Source organism: Cyanistes caeruleus, chromosome 2, assembly GCF_971803275.1.
Source record: "Cyanistes caeruleus chromosome 2, bCyaCae1.hap1.1, whole genome shotgun sequence".
In the NCBI taxonomy this organism is placed as follows: domain Eukaryota; kingdom Metazoa; phylum Chordata; class Aves; order Passeriformes; family Paridae; genus Cyanistes; species Cyanistes caeruleus.
Window position 1 is genome coordinate 67,650,298 of NC_141702.1, and position 9,504 is coordinate 67,659,801.

The following is a 9,504-nucleotide window of genomic DNA, read 5'->3' on the forward strand; positions in this document are numbered from 1 at the left end:
ATCTTGAAATTTAGAATATTGCACTAGAATATGTGATGGCAATAAATAATTTTTATTATAATTGAATAATTTTTATTATACTATACCAGTCTTTTCCTACTTTGCACTTCATTAATTTGTACCCTTTTTCTGTAATGGGCTTTTTGTGTGTGTGTGTGTGTGTGTGATGTGTGAGTGCACTCGTACAATAAGCTGAATAATTCCCTAGGTGAGATTAATCTAGAAATTGCATCGTTGATCAGAGATAGAGACCCAGCACCAGGTTATTTTTTGTCCTATAAATCCATGTCCTTAACTGTCACAGAGAAATTCCATATACACCTAAAGACTACAGAATATAATTCAAGCTCATGTGTTTCTGATTGCTCTAAAGCACCTAGAGATAGCACTCTGAGTCTGGGACTCATCATGTTTCCCCTTTCCAGGCCTGAGACATAGTTTTAGTTGCAGTATAAGAACATTATAAACAAAAAAGTGTTGACCTTGACTAAACTAAGCAGGTCACAGTGTATCTCTAAGCAGGGCAAAAAGCTAACTTTTAGGACTCAACTGAAAAATAATTTTACAAGTCTTTATTTTTTCAGAAATAATGTCATTTTTCTACATTTCCCTTACCAGAAAGAAATGTAGCAGATGATGCCAATGGAACAGTTAACAGTTCAGGAAGCAACAGGTTTTTCATTTTCTTTTGGGGTAGGGGGTGCATGCAAAAAGCTGCTTCTAATTATTTGGGGTATTTTTAAAATTCCCTCCCCCATCCAAGTGTAATTGTTGCAACAGAGACTTAAAGGTGCCCTCTACACAAGGCACGGTATAAATACATAGTATTTAATAATCCCTGTTGCTCAATAAGATTATCTGCATGCTTAAAAATGTGCCAAATTTGCCTTGTAGAACTGGCCACTAAAATTAGCATGCAAATAGAAACTGGGTCTAGATAGGCTTGAGAGGTCTACTTTAAGAAAACACTAACATCAAAGCCTATATACAAACATATTTATTAATTATTTATTAAATTATTAAATTTAATTATTAATTATTAAATATAAATTTATTAAATTTAATATTTATTAAAGCCAGGATATATTATGAAACTCGGTTTATACTATCTAACATTTCAGCACTTTTCTGCTTAGGCAATGTTTGCCTAATATATGGACACACAGCCCTTCAACTATTTATTTTGAATCGTGGCTATCTTCTCCCTACTCCACCCCCCTTCCTTCCAGAGACTGTCCGCTCCTGCGCTAAGAAATTTAACATAAAAAGTGCCCTGACTTTTGCTGAATGTTAAGATCACCCACGGATTACTCAGGGAGCAATAGAACACTTTTGTTTGAATGCTTGCAGGAGATAAGAGAACGCCTGGCAAACACAATGGTGCCATGTCTGTGTACTTTCAACAAAACAGGTATGCAGAAGAGTGTACATACTTCAGGGAGCTGCTTAAAACAAATCAGTCTGAGACAAGGACATGGAGAAGTTAGATCCTATGATATATCCTTCAAGTCTCCTCTTCCAAGGAGAAATATTTTCCTATGTGTTTCATCTAAACCTGTATATGTCCATAAGTAGCACTCCAACATCTCACTAGGATTTTATCATGTTCACCTTAGGTGCGCTCCCCATACTCTGAGGAGTCAGGACAGGAGCTTCTGTTCATAGGCAAACCTGCAGCATTGCCTTACAGCACATAATAGCTGGCAAAAGAAATCAGAACTATTGCATATTTAATTCCATTATCTAGACAATTTGAACTGAAAAAAACCAATGATGTTTCCTTATGCAGCCAAGCTTACTAGTTAAACATGCCCCCTTACAATCAGCATGACGACACAAACATGTAACCAAAGGATTCCATATGTGGTGGCAACAGAATGATGAAACACAGACAAAGATCCATTTCCTCGTGTGAAAATATTTTTAGCCATGCAGCAGTTCCATTATACTTTGATGCAAACAACTGGAGAAGCATTTGTATCAGTCTTGCAGTTGCTGGATGTTTTCACCCATGTCACTGGTTTAGAAAGCGATTTTTTTCTTGTTTCAAAGCTGTCATTGAAATTTCCTGGCCTTGACTACTATGAAAGTAAAGAATAACTATTGGCTTTTGCTCTAACAGAAAGAACTTTAATCACATCAGACCCAGGAATTTAGTTCTTACTGTCAGGATCTCACAGTTTTGTTATTTTCTTGCATTCCTATTGCCGCTGCTGCCAATGAAACCAGCTTCAGTTTCAAGCCCTAACACTGTAAAATTATTTGATGTATATATATAATTGTGTATATATACATATATAGCTAAGATTAAATCAAATTTGAACCAAGTACATCCAGATATGCACAAAAAAACCCCAAAAAACCAAAATGGAATTACAAACCAACAATTTTTTTTTCTATTTAAGCAAGCCAGGGTCAACATATGACTATGAAAAAACCACCCAGTAAAATGAGGGGTTTGGGGTCAATCACAAATGATTCGTTGATACTATAAAGGACGGAGAAGAAGAAGGAATTTCAAAGGATTTGTAGCCAGATTAAAGGGGTCAGGGAACTATTGCTGCTCCTCAGCTTTCCTGATGTTGTCACTGTTTTGGTCACAATGTACATGGAAATCTGACCTGGTATCTTTGTGACAGAAATTACATCTAATGGCAGAATATAGACGTTTTAGCAGAATGGAAGAGTTTCCTTTCAATTCTGTATTTCTGCAATATAAATTGAGTAAAAAAATATATATGCAAACTCACATTAGAAATGCCAATTTAGATATTAGATTGAAGCTAGAAAAAGAAAAATGCAAACAGAAAGAAATATATATACTATTCTTATTAATATCAATTGATTTGCAAGTGTATAAGTTATATCCCCTGACAGGAGGATATGTTGCTGGTAAAAAGTGAGTTTAGGGCACATGATAATATTCAGAAGAATTTTTGAACTGAAAACTGATAGATCTTCTTCCATATACACAGAAGGCAAGTTAGAACAGAGACAATTAAAAAAAACCCAAAAATACCACCAAAAAAAATCCCAACGATAAAGCAAAATACAAAAAATAAACCAAACAATAAACTACCACCACCCTCAAGTCTTCAGGTCAAGACAGTAATCAAGCCAACAAAAAGATCAAACTTTTTGCCAGCAAATGTAATCCTGAAGAGGATATGTATGAGAAAACACCATCAGCAGGAAGCTGTAGGATGCCCAGTGTGCTGTCAGGAAGACTGTGAAAGGATGTTGCTGGACTTTTTCCTTTGTTAGACAGATCACTGCTGTGGATATTCATTTATCTAGGAGCACATGAACTACCAGCTGCCACTAAACCAAAGCCGACAGGCAACACAGACACAGCTAATCTACATTTCCCTGCGGCTATGAATTTAAATCCACCAACAGTACCACTTACATACAGCTACCCAGTCCTTGGAAACCCAATTTGTTTCCAAGTCCAAAACTTTGGAATTTCCTTTTAAAATGAAAAGGCCAAAATTCAGTTTCCCACTGAGTAGAATTTCGGAATGAAAAAAAGTGTTATAAACCAGACCCTTTGGATCCAACTTTTGTGTCATAAAACACTCATTAGCACAATCACATATGGATGACTTTCAGAAAACTGGTATTCAGCTGAATTCTTAGTCTTAGCTTTCCCTTTTCTCAGGGAAGGTTTCAAATCACACTCCATTTCTCTGGCCTTTCCAAGTATACTTCCTAAGCTTTTCTGTCTCTGGACTCCATCTAAAATTAAGTGTCTCCTTGAAACCTCCTGGAAGCACTGCTGTCTCCTAAAAAACTGACTCAGCATTTTCCAAATCCTACTTGACTGATAACAGATTAGAGTTTAAATCCTCATAAAGAAGCAGTAGCTGGATTAAAACCACATCTGAACCTGAACTGCCCTGCTCAGATCCATCCTTCAGGGAGACACACATGCAAACCACCCATCCAAGTCCTTCCTGCCGATTTCCACCTCAAATGACTTCTCTGTGACTCTCCAAAAACCAAGCAGTATTGCTTTAAGAGACCACTCCTTTTTTCCTCCTGCACATCTTTGCCTCCTCACTTGCACATCTGCTCTCTTTCTTCAGAAGAGCACCAGGAGCTTCTGCAAGACTTCACAACTGCTCTGACAAATGGCAGAAACAGATGGTCAGTACAGCAACATACAAAGGCAGATCTATTCTTCTTCACTGAGTGAAGGACCTCCTGTCTCTGCAGCAACTAACCACAGTACTCTTGCCACATAGTTCTGTGTGTGGCACACATCTGGGGGGTTCTCAGCTGTTACACCCTTCATGAGACTCTAACATGAAATTTATAGGTTTCAACTCAGAGATTCCAACTTCCATGGTACTTTTTCCAGTCTTTGATCCCCAGGTATTTCTGCTCTACTGAAACCATCTGTACCCCAAGAATATTTACTGTAAGTTGAAGAGTGAAAGAAACTGAAAAGGCATCAGCCAATCTTGCAACAAAAAATTGACTCTGTTGTTATTAAGAACCTATATCAATATGCAGAAAATTAGAAACAGTAAGCTTTATATAACTAGAGTCTCAAAATTACTACATATTTTTTTAGGCAGAATGGTACGATTAAAACTCATTCATCCAAATTTCACAGGACTTACTCTAAATTATCTAAAAAGAGTTATTTGCAAGAAAAAGAAGGCACATGAGTAGGCCCCATGTGTCACTTTGAACGATCTTCCTTGAGTTATTATTTCTGAGTTAATTAAAAACAATAGCCTCCTCAAGAAAAATGTACAGGCAGTAAATAGAAAGTGGTCAAAATCCAATGCCATTAGAAAACTAGCATACTGGTAACACCTTAAAAAATTGAGAACTATGATACAAGAAAAACAAGTCAGATAATATATAGATTGATCAACTTACGCTTTTATCAACAAACAAAGAAAAAGAATAGATACACAATATATATAGAATTGTTCTGTGAATACAGAATGGAAGTCTTCTCTGACAGGTGTCTTTGGAGGAAAATGCAAGAACATGACACATACAAAAACAAGCAAACCAGGAAAAATGTCTTAAGGCAGACAATTTCATCAGGTTCATTCGAATGACTGACAGCTGAACTGCTCCATTCAGAAGTAGAAGAAAAAACACCTGCATCAGTGTCCTCATCAACAAAAGAGCCAAAAGAGCCTAAGAAAGTGATCAAAATGCAATGGCTTCTTTTGCTCCTATAAAGATTATGTTTGGATGTAATATGAAGCTACTTGCAAAATAAACCCAGATTTACATCCAATAAATACTTACTATTTATATTTTAAAATGAACTAATCTGCAAAACAGTCTCTTATCGGTTACATAGAAAACCCACAACTTCAAAACTTCATATCCCTTGGTTCCCCCCTCCTTCGCACCCCCACCTCCCAATCCTGCCCCCTTCCCCACCCTGTTTTCTTCTTTTTCCCCCGTGTCACTTTTGGCATCATTCATCTAACATGAAGAAGGTCATATTCTTATCTGTAATAGTTCCAACAGCTTGACAACTAATGTTACTTTTCTGGGATTTTTCCTTATCTTAAGTAATAGAAATGTGAATCTCCAATGCAGAAAGTTAAACCCCAAATGGGGCTTTTTGAAATAAAGGCCATGTTTACACAACAGTGCTAAAACCTTATGTCCCTAAGCAATGCAAAAACATTGCAGCAATCACACAAGAGTCATGACTATATAATTTTTAAAGAATTCTTAAACATAACTTGCATAACTTTCAAACCACCCCCCCACCCCCACTGAAAATTGGTAGGTGGGGTGTGGCCGCACTGAGTAGAGTTAGCATAAATTAATAATTTCATATTATTACTTACTTTCTTGCCCTCATTACCTTTGTGATATATTTGCCTATTAAGACAAAGTCTCCATCCTGACAATGTTAAACTGCACGAAGCACAAGGGAGACTGGAGCTAAAGCACAGGTACATACAGCATGGAACAGAGGCAAGACACCACTTAGAACTGCTTGCACACAGTTTTACTGTAGCAGTAATTCACCTTGATCTAAAGCTTGTGTAAGAAACCAGAACAGGAAACAAAATTTCCAAGCAGAAGCTATGTATTGAGTTTCTGCTTCTTGAGTTGAGTGTTTTTAAACAACTTAAGAATTTTAAATACCTTCAAGAACATGCATTCACCTATCTAGGAAGCAATAAAATAAGAATCAATTAAGCATGAATATGTTTTGCAAAATGTGAAGCAACAAAACTAGGAGACTTCATTGAAAGGAGTGAATCCTTGCCATTATTTTTCTCTTATAAACATAACTCAACTTTTAGAGAACTTTAAGACAGTTGTCTTGTTCCCTAACTTGTATCCCTTATATAAAAACTGTACCAATAGAGGTTTTCTACATATATGTAAATATATATTCACACATACAACAAAATATATCACCAGATTTCATATAGCTGTACACAGTTAATATAAACAGTTACATTACATACATTTCAAACAAGTGCCTACTTTGTTAAGGACAGCAGTTACTGATTATGTGAAGTCAAACTTCATACACCTATACAGTTTGTTTACAAAAAGAGTGCAAGTTCAGCTCATAGAGAAGAAATATATTTTGTTTGACTCAGTATGTCGCCTTCTTGTCTAGGCAGGAAAAAAAAAGTGGAGAGCAATGCTGTAATCCTTTCAGAATAAAATGTTTAAATACAAACATGATTGCCATTGTAGACTGTTTAATTTAGAGAGATTGTATTTCAGTTCTGGCTTTGAGAGGTTTGCTGATTTGACTATAGAGAGTACTTCAATGCTTATCTTAATTGTTTAGATAAGATTTGTTTGAATTTGGCAGGTGAAAAAAACATGGGTGTGGGATATAGGAAGGTTGGGAAAAGACTGGCATTTTACCAGATTTTGTGTATTTTAAACTACAGTGCATAGAGGAGCAAACAGTCTCAATGAACCTGCCAGGGGCTGGCCATCGGGGAGTGTATTTGAAGTGCGAGACTGAGCGGCAGGATTCAATATTTTACACAAACTGAAAAGGGTTACTATGATAACTCCCAAAACATTACTTAAGGCTTAATATGGTACACAAATGCAAATTATATAGGACACATTTAAATAAGTTTAAAAACACATAATCACGATCCATGATTTTACTTGGGGGTTGTTCTCTAGGTGAACGTCCTGACCTTTAAATGTTATCTTTAAAGCATTTCAAGAACAAGAATTCAATATAAAATTAATATTGGCATATTGGTATATTTTGTATATAAGAATTTCTGTTACTGAAAATATAATTGCTGCTATAAAAAACCCCCAATGCTCTTGGCATTTATTTCAGTATCGGTTTGTACTAAGCTTTTTCACTTTCTGGTTAAGGTAGTACAGCATGCCACAGGCATTTCATTTGGAGGTTCTCAAAAGAAAGCTTGTCATACTTGTCAAGTATGTATTTTTTTGGGGCAGACTACTAGAACATGATATCTGAGGAATATATTTTGGGGATGTTTACGTGTCAGTATGTATTTACAGTGCACGCTATAAAAACAAACTGTACAAACACATCAGCTGCAAAACCACATATGCAGTAGGTCTGGCATTGTGTAGCAACCTGTCTGAAGACAGACAGGATCTGTAGCTTTAAATTCATGATTCAGGTGACATAAAATGTGGGCTTCCTGTGTGTTAAGCTTTTCTTTTAGATCCATATAGGCTGAAATGCCTTTCAATCTTGGTTTCAATGGCATCAAGACCAGGAGTTCCACAGGTTAATTGTAGCAGTGATTGTGTAACTGGAAGACATTAGCAAGACTTAGCTGGAATACAAATAAAGCTTCGGGCTTCAAACTAATTGTGACTTTGAATTATATGTAGATTTTTTTCAGAATTCAAATTTGCTAGCTTTTGATTTAATCCCACCTAATCTGTTTCTATTAAAATATCTCACAGCAAACGAAGTCATTCTCTAACTCTGAGAAGTGTAGTCCATAAGCAAAGAGACAAGCTTTTTACTTCTTGCTTTAGGGAGTTCATTATAAATTATAAATTCAAACAAAGTGCAGGAGGGAGGAGGAAGAAGGAGAAATGTATTTGGAACCATGCAGTAGTGAACTGCTGTATTTGATAAAGTTATCAGGGCAGATACCCAACACACATTTTTTTCTCTGAATAATAGGTTCTTTGCAGTAAGCAACTAACTTGGGATCTTAGCTTTTTTCCTCCTCAATTTATCCATAGTTAGTGCATAGTTAATGGGGCTCCTAGTGTGTCCAGTTGGCAATTTAGAATACTTACATAAAATTATTTATCAAAACTAAATGAGCTAAAAACTGCCCAGCTCATAGATCTGAAAATGTAATTGCTCTTAAATATAACCACAAAGGAGAGAGTATCTTAGGTTTTCATAGGACTCTATGCTCAGCTTACTGCCAATATCTTTATCAAAATTGAAAAGAAAGATATTAAAAATCGTGATTAACCCTCAATGAAACCCAGGTGGCAATGTTAATGGGAGATCTGCTTTTTGCTGAGCAGACCAAAACTCACCCAAATAACTGCTTTGATTGTACTCTTTGCAATCAATGACTAACCTAACTCTCAAGGAGTGGCTAGAAGTTAAAGCAGTTTTTGGACTTGAGTTAGAACCAGTGTAGTATCAAAAAAAGACCAACAAAGGAGATAGCAGAATAACCTCAAGAACTTTTCTCTCTATTGAGCTGCTTGATCTATTTAACTTACACAAAGAAAGTTAAGAAGCTACACGATTACATACCTGCATGACAAGATACCTGAAAGTAGATGGCTTTGTAATTTCACAGACCAAAAGCATGAAAGAATGAAGGGTATCTACAAATTAATCCGGCAAATTCACTATGGAAAGCATATTTAAAGCACTAAAAGTGAGGGAAATCAACCTTTTGAACAATATTTCATGGGATATGTTGACTTCTCCATCACTTAAAGTATTTCTATGAAATCCTAGACTCACCAAAGACGACTGCAAAACTTTCAGCAACTTCAAAGAAAGCAAAAGGTTGAAGGGTCAGAATTTCAGCTGGAACACAAGATCATTTATACTGCTAAAATGTTCATATTTATACAGACTAATAGCCTGAGGCAGAAATTAGCAGGCAATATTACATAACTTGCCTTATTCAGTAGCCAGACTAAATGTTTAGAATGCTCTTTCTAAAAAACCTACACTTGAGCTGCATGTCTGCCCCTTGCTAGGTCTCTCTGAAATTCTCTACCAATCTTCTGTAACATCACCTAGCTTAAATCATTATACACAGACCACATGGAATGTTGCTGTTTGATGATTTACAGCAGAAAGTACTGCAAGTTCCTTTAGCCATGAAGACACCCATTATCATTCAGAAATAAGCCTTCCCTGCTAATGGTTTCAGCTAACCAGTTGGGTGTGATACCAGCATCCATAGGGGCAGAATTAGTTAGGACACACTGTGTGGAAGTGTACAGGGTTTCAAACATTGTGCAAAGCCTATTTTGTCCTCATTTGCCTAT

At 36.3% G+C, this 9,504-nt stretch overlaps 1 protein-coding gene across 6 annotated transcripts in view; it reads right to left on the bottom strand.

Annotated features, from left to right (window-relative positions):
* FMN2 (formin 2) overlaps positions 1–9,504 on the bottom strand; it is a 157,730-nt gene that overhangs the window by 70,303 nt on the left and 77,923 nt on the right. The window lies entirely within an intron of this gene.